At 37.3% G+C, this 9,211-nt stretch overlaps 1 long non-coding RNA gene across 1 annotated transcript in view; it reads right to left on the reverse strand.

Moving 5' to 3' along the window:
- Positions 1-3,579: 3,579 nt before the first annotated feature.
- LOC125483000 overlaps positions 3,580-9,211 on the reverse strand; it is a 21,928-nt gene continuing 16,296 nt past the window's right edge. Inside the window, exon 3 of the long non-coding RNA XR_007261995.1 lies at positions 3,580-4,196. This is a non-coding gene — a long non-coding RNA (uncharacterized LOC125483000). The remainder of the gene's footprint in view (positions 4,197-9,211) is intronic.

Below are 9,211 nucleotides of genomic sequence, written 5' to 3' on the forward strand. Positions count from 1 at the left end.
AACATCTTACTTGGACTTCACTTGAAGTATAACACTCTTGAGGAAGCATAATACTCTTTGTAAATTAACAGCACAGAAACTTCTGTGTCTATGGATGTGATAATTGTATAAAACAGCCAGCTCTAATAAACATCTGTTGAATCGTTCAGTGGCACATTATCTATATCTAGTTTCCAATGTTACAAAGGCAAACAGAAGCATTGTATTCATAGGAATGTGCTGGCTTTCATAGGAATTAAACATTAGTTGATAACTATATTTTTTATAGCAACTAATGCATGTTACAAATAATAACTATGCTCACATTAGGAAGATTTCAGGATAGACAGAATTGGCTGGCCAAAGCTTATGAATTCAGACTTAATTATTCTAATTTCTCTTCTTATACTATTTTGTCACTTTAGTTATATGAAGATCCACTTTGTCAAAAATATTACCTCATTCAATTAACTGCAATAATTAACTGCTAAATTTCCCACACTTTATTCGTTCCCCAATCTTCCAGCTTCAGGGAAGAAAACTTTCCAGAGATACATGAATAACTTTGCCTTCACATTTAAAACAACAACTGCCTGGAACCCTCTTTACTGAGTAAATATTGCTCATAGAAATCCACTTAAAAGCTAAAAGGATATAAAGTATTTAAGCCAAGCCTGGAGAAATTAAAGCATTATTAAAATAGTGTACGCCTTATGTACCAGATGTTCTAAAATGAACCTAAGCCTTAATAATTCCAATGCAGCACAATGCAGAACATTTTAATTAGAGGATCTTAGCAGAGGATGACAATTAAAACATTCAAAAATTTTAGGATAATTAGTGTTACGTAATAATTTAAAAATTATGAATTACGTTTTAAATGAAGTCTAGTTTTAACACTTTAATACTTTCACCAGAATTTACATTTTATATTTCGGGCTAATATGTAATATTTAAATCAACCACTCGATGGCAGCAGCAGCTAACATTTACTTGCTGCACAGAATCCCTTTTGACATGGTTTGGGAATTACTAGAGTAAATTGCTAACTTTCTATAACCTACACGGGATTGATCTTCTTGTGGTTCTTACTGGCTATTTGGACTCATATTGCACAAGAATTCACCAATATTTTTATTTTAAAAGATGCACTCCTACTTAGCCTTTTTAATCTATGGTGCAACTTTTAGTGATAAATTTATACTCTGGGATCCCCTTGTTCCTTTACCCCACCCAGATCCACACCTTCCCAAATAATCAGTGACTTCTCTATTCTTCTTATCAAAATGTGCTACCTGGCATTTATCTGTGTGGAACTAAATTTGGCAATTAGTTACCTATTCTATAATAATTGCCTATTCAGTGTTACCAATATCCTCCTGTAATTTATTACAGTCATCCTCAGCGCTGGACCACCCCAATTTATTATCATCCTCAAATTTCATTTTTTTTATTCTGAAGTTCAAATCATTAATATAAATTGCGAATATCAGCACTCCCAGCACTGATTCTTAAGGAACACCACTTACACTTCCGCTACTCAGAATAACTTCTCTTTACTCCTATTCCCTGCTTTTAGTCTTGAAACCAGTCAGCAATTCATCCTGTGCTTCTCTGATATTCTCTGACCATATTCATTAGCCTATTATATAACATCTTATTAAACTTTTAAAGATCGTATATAAAATTCTTTACTGAATTATCTACAGTTCTGTTACCTCCCCAAAAAAAAATCACTAAGGCTGGTTTGAGCAAGTCTCTTTCTTTTAAATTCTCTGCTGACTGTTCATTATTAATTATCATTTCTAGTTGTTTTTCTGTTCTCTCTATTAGTACTGTTTCCATTATTTTTCCAACCACTGATGTTAAAAGAACTGGATTATAATTCCCCGAAAATGTCCTGTCCCCTTTTTAACTATAGGAATCACATTAATGGATCCTTTGGCACTCCAATAAGTTTCTAACAGATTGTTAAATATGTTTACTAAAATCTCAGTTACTTCTTGCTTAGATTCTTTTCAAATATGAACATGCAATCCATCTGCACTGCAGTTTTATCCCCTTTGAGTTTATTTAGTTTAAAAGATCCTATTTTTATTTTAAGTGCCCTTATCTCATTGCTCATGTCATCATTCAATGTCATGTCCATCAGTTCTATATCCCTGATAAATACTATGGTGAAATAATTGTTGAATATTTCTGACATCTCTCCATGGTATTTCCCCATTAATTAATGGTCCTCTACCCATCCCAGCCTTATTTATTTATACTGACCTGCCTGTAAAATATTTTACTATTTTCTTTTATGTACCTAATATTTAATGTCATAGTTCTCTTTGCCTTCCCTTTTTTTCCCAATAAAAAAACTTCTCCTAATCTTTTCTCATTCTCTCCCTCCTCTGCCTATGTATTTTTTGTATGTCTCCTTTCCAATTCTCATTTCTTTCCCCTTTTGACTTTATTTATCCATGTAGTCACATTAATTATGAGTTTGTTCCTTATTTTTGGCAAAATATACTTTCCCTACATTCTGGTGAACACTGATACAAATATGTCTTATTGTTGTTCTACATTATTGTTTGTCAACATTGCTGCTCATTTTATTTTCTTATTTTAAACTAATCTATCTGAGATTAGGTACAGGAATGGTGCCACATTTGTAAATTTGAGCCTTTTATCAAAAAATGGTTCAAAGCTGGAACCAGCAACTAACAAAAGAAGTGACAGATAACAACTGAATGTAATGTCATGTTTTCTCCAATGAGGAGTGCATTTACAGCAGGAAATGCTAGGGAGCAGCACCAAACTACACAGAGACAATAGCGATTGGGAGCAGTTAACAAGTCCATGAGGATGTGAGGAGGTGGACAGAACGATAAGATGGGTGTACTTTCATGGTGGGTGAAGAGGGATGCCACGAAGTAGGTTAGTGAACACAGGGTAAGGTGTGGATGATATGCACATCAGAATGTCTGGCAATAAAGTAACCTTTCCAAAGCAGCTTAGATCATTAAATTGATTCCTGCATCTAGACATGTAGTAGTATGGCTGCACTGTTGATTTCCTTGGTCACCTCCAGCTCCACCTTCTCATTGCTAAGAGCAGCTTTCTTCCTCTCATTTGCTGGAGAAGAATATCTCTATGAAGATAGATTGAGTTGACCTATATTCCCTGAAGTTTAGAAGAATGATAGGTGATCTCATTAAAGCATATAAAGTTCTTAAAGTTGGCTGGTGTAGAAACAGAGTGTAATGAATCTGTAGATGAGCCTCTGAGGTAAGCTGTGATGTAACTGTGACATCAGCAGTCATGTGTTTGTAATCTGCTAATAGGTGAAATTGAACAACTCAAAATGTGCTGCTCTGGAGCCTTACCATTTTATAGAGACTGATGCTTAAAAAATAACCAAGATGTCTGGCTTCAGCTTATATGAAAAAAAACACAAGGGACAGTTGGTAGGGTGTAGCGTTCCAGTTTGCAATCAGTTATTTTCTGGTTTGTAAGTGCTTTGAATCACCCCCAGATCCCTGGATTTATTTAGGGAATGTGAAATAAAGAAGGCAGTAGGTTGTTGTTTCAAGGCAAAAAATGTCTTTTTATTTAAAATACAAAAGGTATGTATGATACAAGAAATATAGGTAAATGCAATCAACAGGGAAATTGACACAATCAACTATACAGAGAACAAGAATGCTATTAAATATACTATTCGCTAGATTAAACACTATTAGAACTTAAAAACAATGGTTTTAATTACAGAAACTTTAATCATGCTTCCTACCCTTGGTGTCCCAATGCACTGTCACCACCCGCCTCTTCACCCTGCTAGCTAGGTCGGAACTTTGGGTCTTGGGAGTTTTAGCTCACCACTGAGGAATATGTGGTTTTCAAATATTCCTGGCTGTTTCCACTTGCTGTACTTGGGGCCTGGATGACGATTTCAGACTGCAAAGACTTTTCAGTTTGGGTTGAGTCCGCTGATGCGGTGAGGTGCAGCATGGATCTATCGGGTAAGTATTTGGTTTTCTTTCTGCTGGTTTAGTAGACCCGATTTTTCACCTCAGGATGTACCTAGGCCTTGTGGTGTCAGTCAGGTCATTTGGTTTTTGAAGTTTGTCAGTTCTTGGATCTGCTGGTTGAGGTCACTTCCCTGGTTCTGAACAGGCCTGTGATCCGTTGGTAGCTCTAGCTTGGAAGATCATGGAACTGTTAGATTCCTTAAAAAAATAAAGAACGAGTCTGTGATCTGTTTAAATATCTGGCTTTATTTCTTATTGTGTGTTGATTACATGGTTGCAAGTTAAGAACCTCTGCAACAACAGCCTTTTCTATGCCTTTATACATTTTTCTTTTTCTTGATTCTCCCCAAAACCACAAACTGTTCTCCATACTCTAACCATAAGGTCTAGGCCACAATTTATTTGTGACATATGCTCGTGTCTGCTTTGAACCAATTTCAACTGGACTTGTAAGTTCCCTTTCTGTATTAGCATTTGCAATTTAACCCTTGTTATGCTGAAGCTTAATCACACAATTTTCAAAATACTCCACAACTCCCCCCTTCTGATTCTTCCCCAAACAGAATCACACCAGCAAAGCAAGCTACAATAATATGTAGGTCACCTAGAGTGTTGAAGGGCAGTAAAGTACCGAACTTTAAGCTTCAGCATTTTCTGAATATAACAATTAAACAATATAAACAAGAAATACAGAATAAGAATCACAACAATTAAAAAGTAATATAATCAACTTCCACATCTTGGGCTATTGGAGCAATTCTTATCAGGCTTCAAGTTCAGTCACTGGTTGCTCATCAACATCATACTTGGACTCAAAATTCCCCAGTTCTCTTTTTTTTGAGGTATATGTATGTCATCATTTTTGCACCCTTTCATGTCAGCTCACTATTACTGTTTTAAAGTCAGTTTCTCTATGGATTATGTGTCAGTGTCTTATCCTTTAAACTGTGTTCTTGTGCTCTTCCAAGCCATACTAATCTCTTTGTCAAGTAGGTGTACGTGTCTGAAGCCCATTCCTCAGTGCAATATTTTTACCAAGCATTCACTCATGTTTGTTACTTCCGAGGTAACATGCTTTTGCGCACTTACGTCAATATCCCAAGACCCCCCCCATGTCACGCATTCTTGACTCTCGTATGATCTTATCAAAAGATCTATGAGGTTTTACTTTTCTCTCCACATACAGTCCGGATGCCTCGGATAGTGGCTCAATCACCAAGTTCACCCAAGGAAAGACAAGGACACAAACATCACCAAGAGAATTCTATCAGTTTAGTACTCTGACAAAAACTTCCATTTCACTAAAGTGTACATTAACTTCAATTGCCATTTCAACACATTATTCTGATTCATTTTTCTTCTGCCACTACTCTCTGTTCCTAATTGCTTCATCTCATCCAATTTTGCCATTTAACTATTACCACCTATCTAATTCCAGAGATCTGTAGTACATGGTAAATCATCTTATAATATTTTAAAACAGAAGTCAAACATTTCTGTTTGATTCAGGCAAAACATACTTTGTTTTTATTCGTTCTCTAATATGAATCACATATTTTAAACTTACTTTATACCTCATTCTAGATGTTTGATATATCTCTATGCAAATTTGTCCAAATTTAAAATTCTGTATACTCCCCCAAAGTCACTAACAATTTTATGCATTGAAATTCCTGAATGTTTTCACATTAGTTCTTCAATGCTGAAATGAGTTGTCAATGAATGGGCTTGATGGTTTGAGGAAGCCTCATCCATCATTGTGTTGCAATGCTGAAAGTCTGCAGACAGGTTCAGAAGTTCAACCTCTTATCTGGAAAACAAAAAAGTATCCATCCATTTCACTTCAAGCAGAATTGATAGTGGTATAAGGGGTGGGCTGAAAACTCCCAGACATAATTACATCGACTGTCTCTCTTCTTACTGTACAGAAATAAGTATGCTATAATTCACAAAGGAAAAGCCTACCTCGTTTGTTAGATTGTACTCTCCCTTAAAACTCCTTTATCAGTTTTGTGAGACTTTAGAACATACCTTCAGAATTTTGTTCAAACGAATTGCATTTCCAAAATTCCAATATTCCTATTTTAGTCGATTCTGCTATAATGCATGTTTCTTCAATGTGAATTGGCTTTAACGTGATTGAAGAATTTAAGACACTATTTGTAGAATGCAAATTTTCCTTACCTATATTGGCTGTAATGTGGTTCTGGGTGAATTAGTTTAAATTGCGCGACTTTTGCGTGATTTTCTTATAACGGAAGATCGCATGAGAGTGGAACTATTGCGTTATATCGGAACCAACTGTACTTGAATACTTTTACACCAAAGTACAGTTACAATGAGCAAATCTTACCATCTGGAGTTAAAGATTTACTTATGTTAAAACACTCTTTCGAAGTTTTCTCTGGCCAGAAAATGAAATTCTAATTGGGATAATTTCCAGTTCCAAGAGGAAAATTTTTATAAAGCTTTACGACCCAATTTTTAAATCAACATTTTGTTGCAGATTTTTACTTTACACAACCACTGATAGTTTCCTGAAAGGACATTATATTAACTATACACGTTCCACAGTGATACAGGTACACATTAATTTTTCAAATTACGATAGATTCCCCAAATGCAAACTAAATTCAAAGGATTCCCGGATCTTGAGCTCCAGGGAACGAATACACAAATATTACACAAGACAATGTTTAACCTCCAATGAACAAAGGTGCATTCAAACCAGACTGTAAAGAGTTAACACTTCAATGAACACAGTTGCGTGCTCGCGCTCTGTCTCTGCTTCTTTTTCCTTTGCAGTCATTCCAGTTGCTCCCAGGTCTTTGCTTTTCTCCTACTCTGACTGCAGTCCTATGCTCACCATCAAAGGGCAGATTATGTCTGTCAATTAAAGGTAAACCTGTCAATTCAGCACCAGTGTCCAAAAGACAATATATTTAGGAGTGCCTTCTGCTATTCAGGGGACATGCCCTTACTGCATTCCAGGAATGCCCATTCAGTCACAGAGTGCCCAAATGGATAAAATTTCTGTCGTGGAACAGGCTTAGGACCACCTGCAGCCTCCTTCTTAATCCTACAGGTCTTTGCCCAATGTCGTTCATGCCCACAGTGTTGTTTCTACGGTCTGGATGGTTCTAAGTTTAGATTCCACGTTCCATCCCAAGCAGTTAGCCTCTTCAAAGATTTCACCATACGTTCTATGACTAGTCTCCCAATGGGGGACCATAAACTTCAACATTTTTGCTAGTTCAGGTTTTAATTGTGTGACAAAGATGGATTTCAGGACACTGCCACTGTCAATTTTTTCCGTGTCTATGTCCTCTGCCAGGCTGGACCACTCTATCCAGATCACCACAAACCTTTTTGCATTGTCCCGTACTTGCTCATTGCCTTTCCACTGTCATGCTGTGATTTTACTCCAATCTGTTTCAGGTGGGCTGTAATCCTTCAACCAATCCCGGAGTCTTGTCCTTTGTCACCTAATTCCTCTCTAACTTCTTAACCAGTTTTCTGCTCGTATTGCCTCCTACCATGATAGACAACACTTGTACTCCATCCATAGGGTGAAAACTGTATAGATTTTTAAGCTTTTCCAATTCATTCCATGCTTTCATGCTTCCCTTTTTTTGGATGGTCCTTGGACCATCTTTCCACCAGTTTGGGTTTGGGAGGCTTGTGGGCTGCCCATTGTGTATATTCATATGTAACTATACACGTGTCATCCTTTGTCTTTTTTGTCCTCCTTATGGCTCCTGGTCTGTACTGGCTGTAAATTAAATGGTTGGTCCTCCTCTTCAGACTTACTAGAGCTGAGACCATATTCAAAGTTTTCGTGAGTTCAAATTGTTGTTCAATGTATTTCTTTAATTTTTGGAGAATGACAACTTCAGAAATATCAAGTGGGGCATTTCCTCCTTTCATTTTTGTGGGGACTTCTTGTTTCTTTTCCCCTGTCATTATTTCTTATGACTATCAGTTCCAATAGGACTTGTGCCCAAGTTGTATAGTTGGGGCTGTCAGAGATATTATTTTCTCTCCCAGGGGTTGGGGACAGAGGTATTATTTCTTCGACCGAGTTAAACATCTGTAAATAATGAGCTCAAGTCAAAGATCGCAGACAGGTTATGGCATTCACTATCATCCAAGGACTTTTAGAATTGAGGAGTCCTTATCTCTCCAATAGGGTGTTGGAGTCTTCAGTTTCCCAACATTCATCTTTGCAATACTGCTGACTACACCAAATTGTTAGATTCCTTAAAAAAAATAAGGAACAAGCCTGTGATCTTTTTAAATATCCGGCTTTATTTCTTATTGTGTGTTGATTACATGGTTGCAAGTTAAGACCTCCACAGCAACAGCCTTTTCTGTGTCTTGATACATATTTCTTTCACTTGATCCTCCTCGAAACCGCAAACTGTCCTCCATACCCTAACCACGAGGTCAAGGCCACAGTCTGTTTGTGACACATGCTCATGTTTGCTTCAAACTGATTTCAACCGGACTTGCAAGTTCCCTTTCTGCATTAGCCTTTGCAGTTTAACCCTTGTTGTGCTGTAGCTTAATCACACAATTTTCAAAGTAGTCCATGGAATATTCTTGGAATTGATCTTGAAAAATAGATCTTTGGAATGTTCTTGGAAATAGCTGCTGGAATTAGTTGTTAAGATTTTTCTGGGGATAGCTCCCTCAGATGAGATCGGGGCCTGCAATTACATTGATTGTTGGGCCCCTTATCTTCGTGTCAAATCTGTGTTTTATGGTGTTCCTTCTGAAATCAGTTGGTTTTCAGATCTTTAAGAGTGTGTGAATGAATATCAGTTGAAGCTGAATGCCTGGTATCTCTGTGAAAGGATTTTGATTGAAGTTGAATGTTCGGTATTCTGTACGCCTCATACTATCTGTGCCAGGTAGCCCAAGGCGTAAAAACTATCTCTGGCTAGAGTCTTGTTAGTGTCATTTGATTGTTCTTTTAGAGTGGAGGTGTAAACTGGGATTGCAGGATGAACAATACTCCCAGTCAGAAATCCCCATTCTGGTTCTGAGATAGTAGGAACTGCAGATGCTGGAGAATGGGAGACAACAAGGTGCAGGGCTGGATGAACACAGCAGGCCAAGCAGCATCATAGGAGCAGAGAGGCTGACGTTTCGGGCCTTGACCCGTATTCAGAAAAGGGGGAGGGGAAGGGGGTTCTGAAATAAATAGGGAG

Source organism: Rhincodon typus, chromosome 4 (assembly GCF_021869965.1).
Source record: "Rhincodon typus isolate 14 chromosome 4, sRhiTyp1.1, whole genome shotgun sequence".
In the NCBI taxonomy this organism is placed as follows: Eukaryota; Metazoa; Chordata; class Chondrichthyes; order Orectolobiformes; family Rhincodontidae; genus Rhincodon; species Rhincodon typus.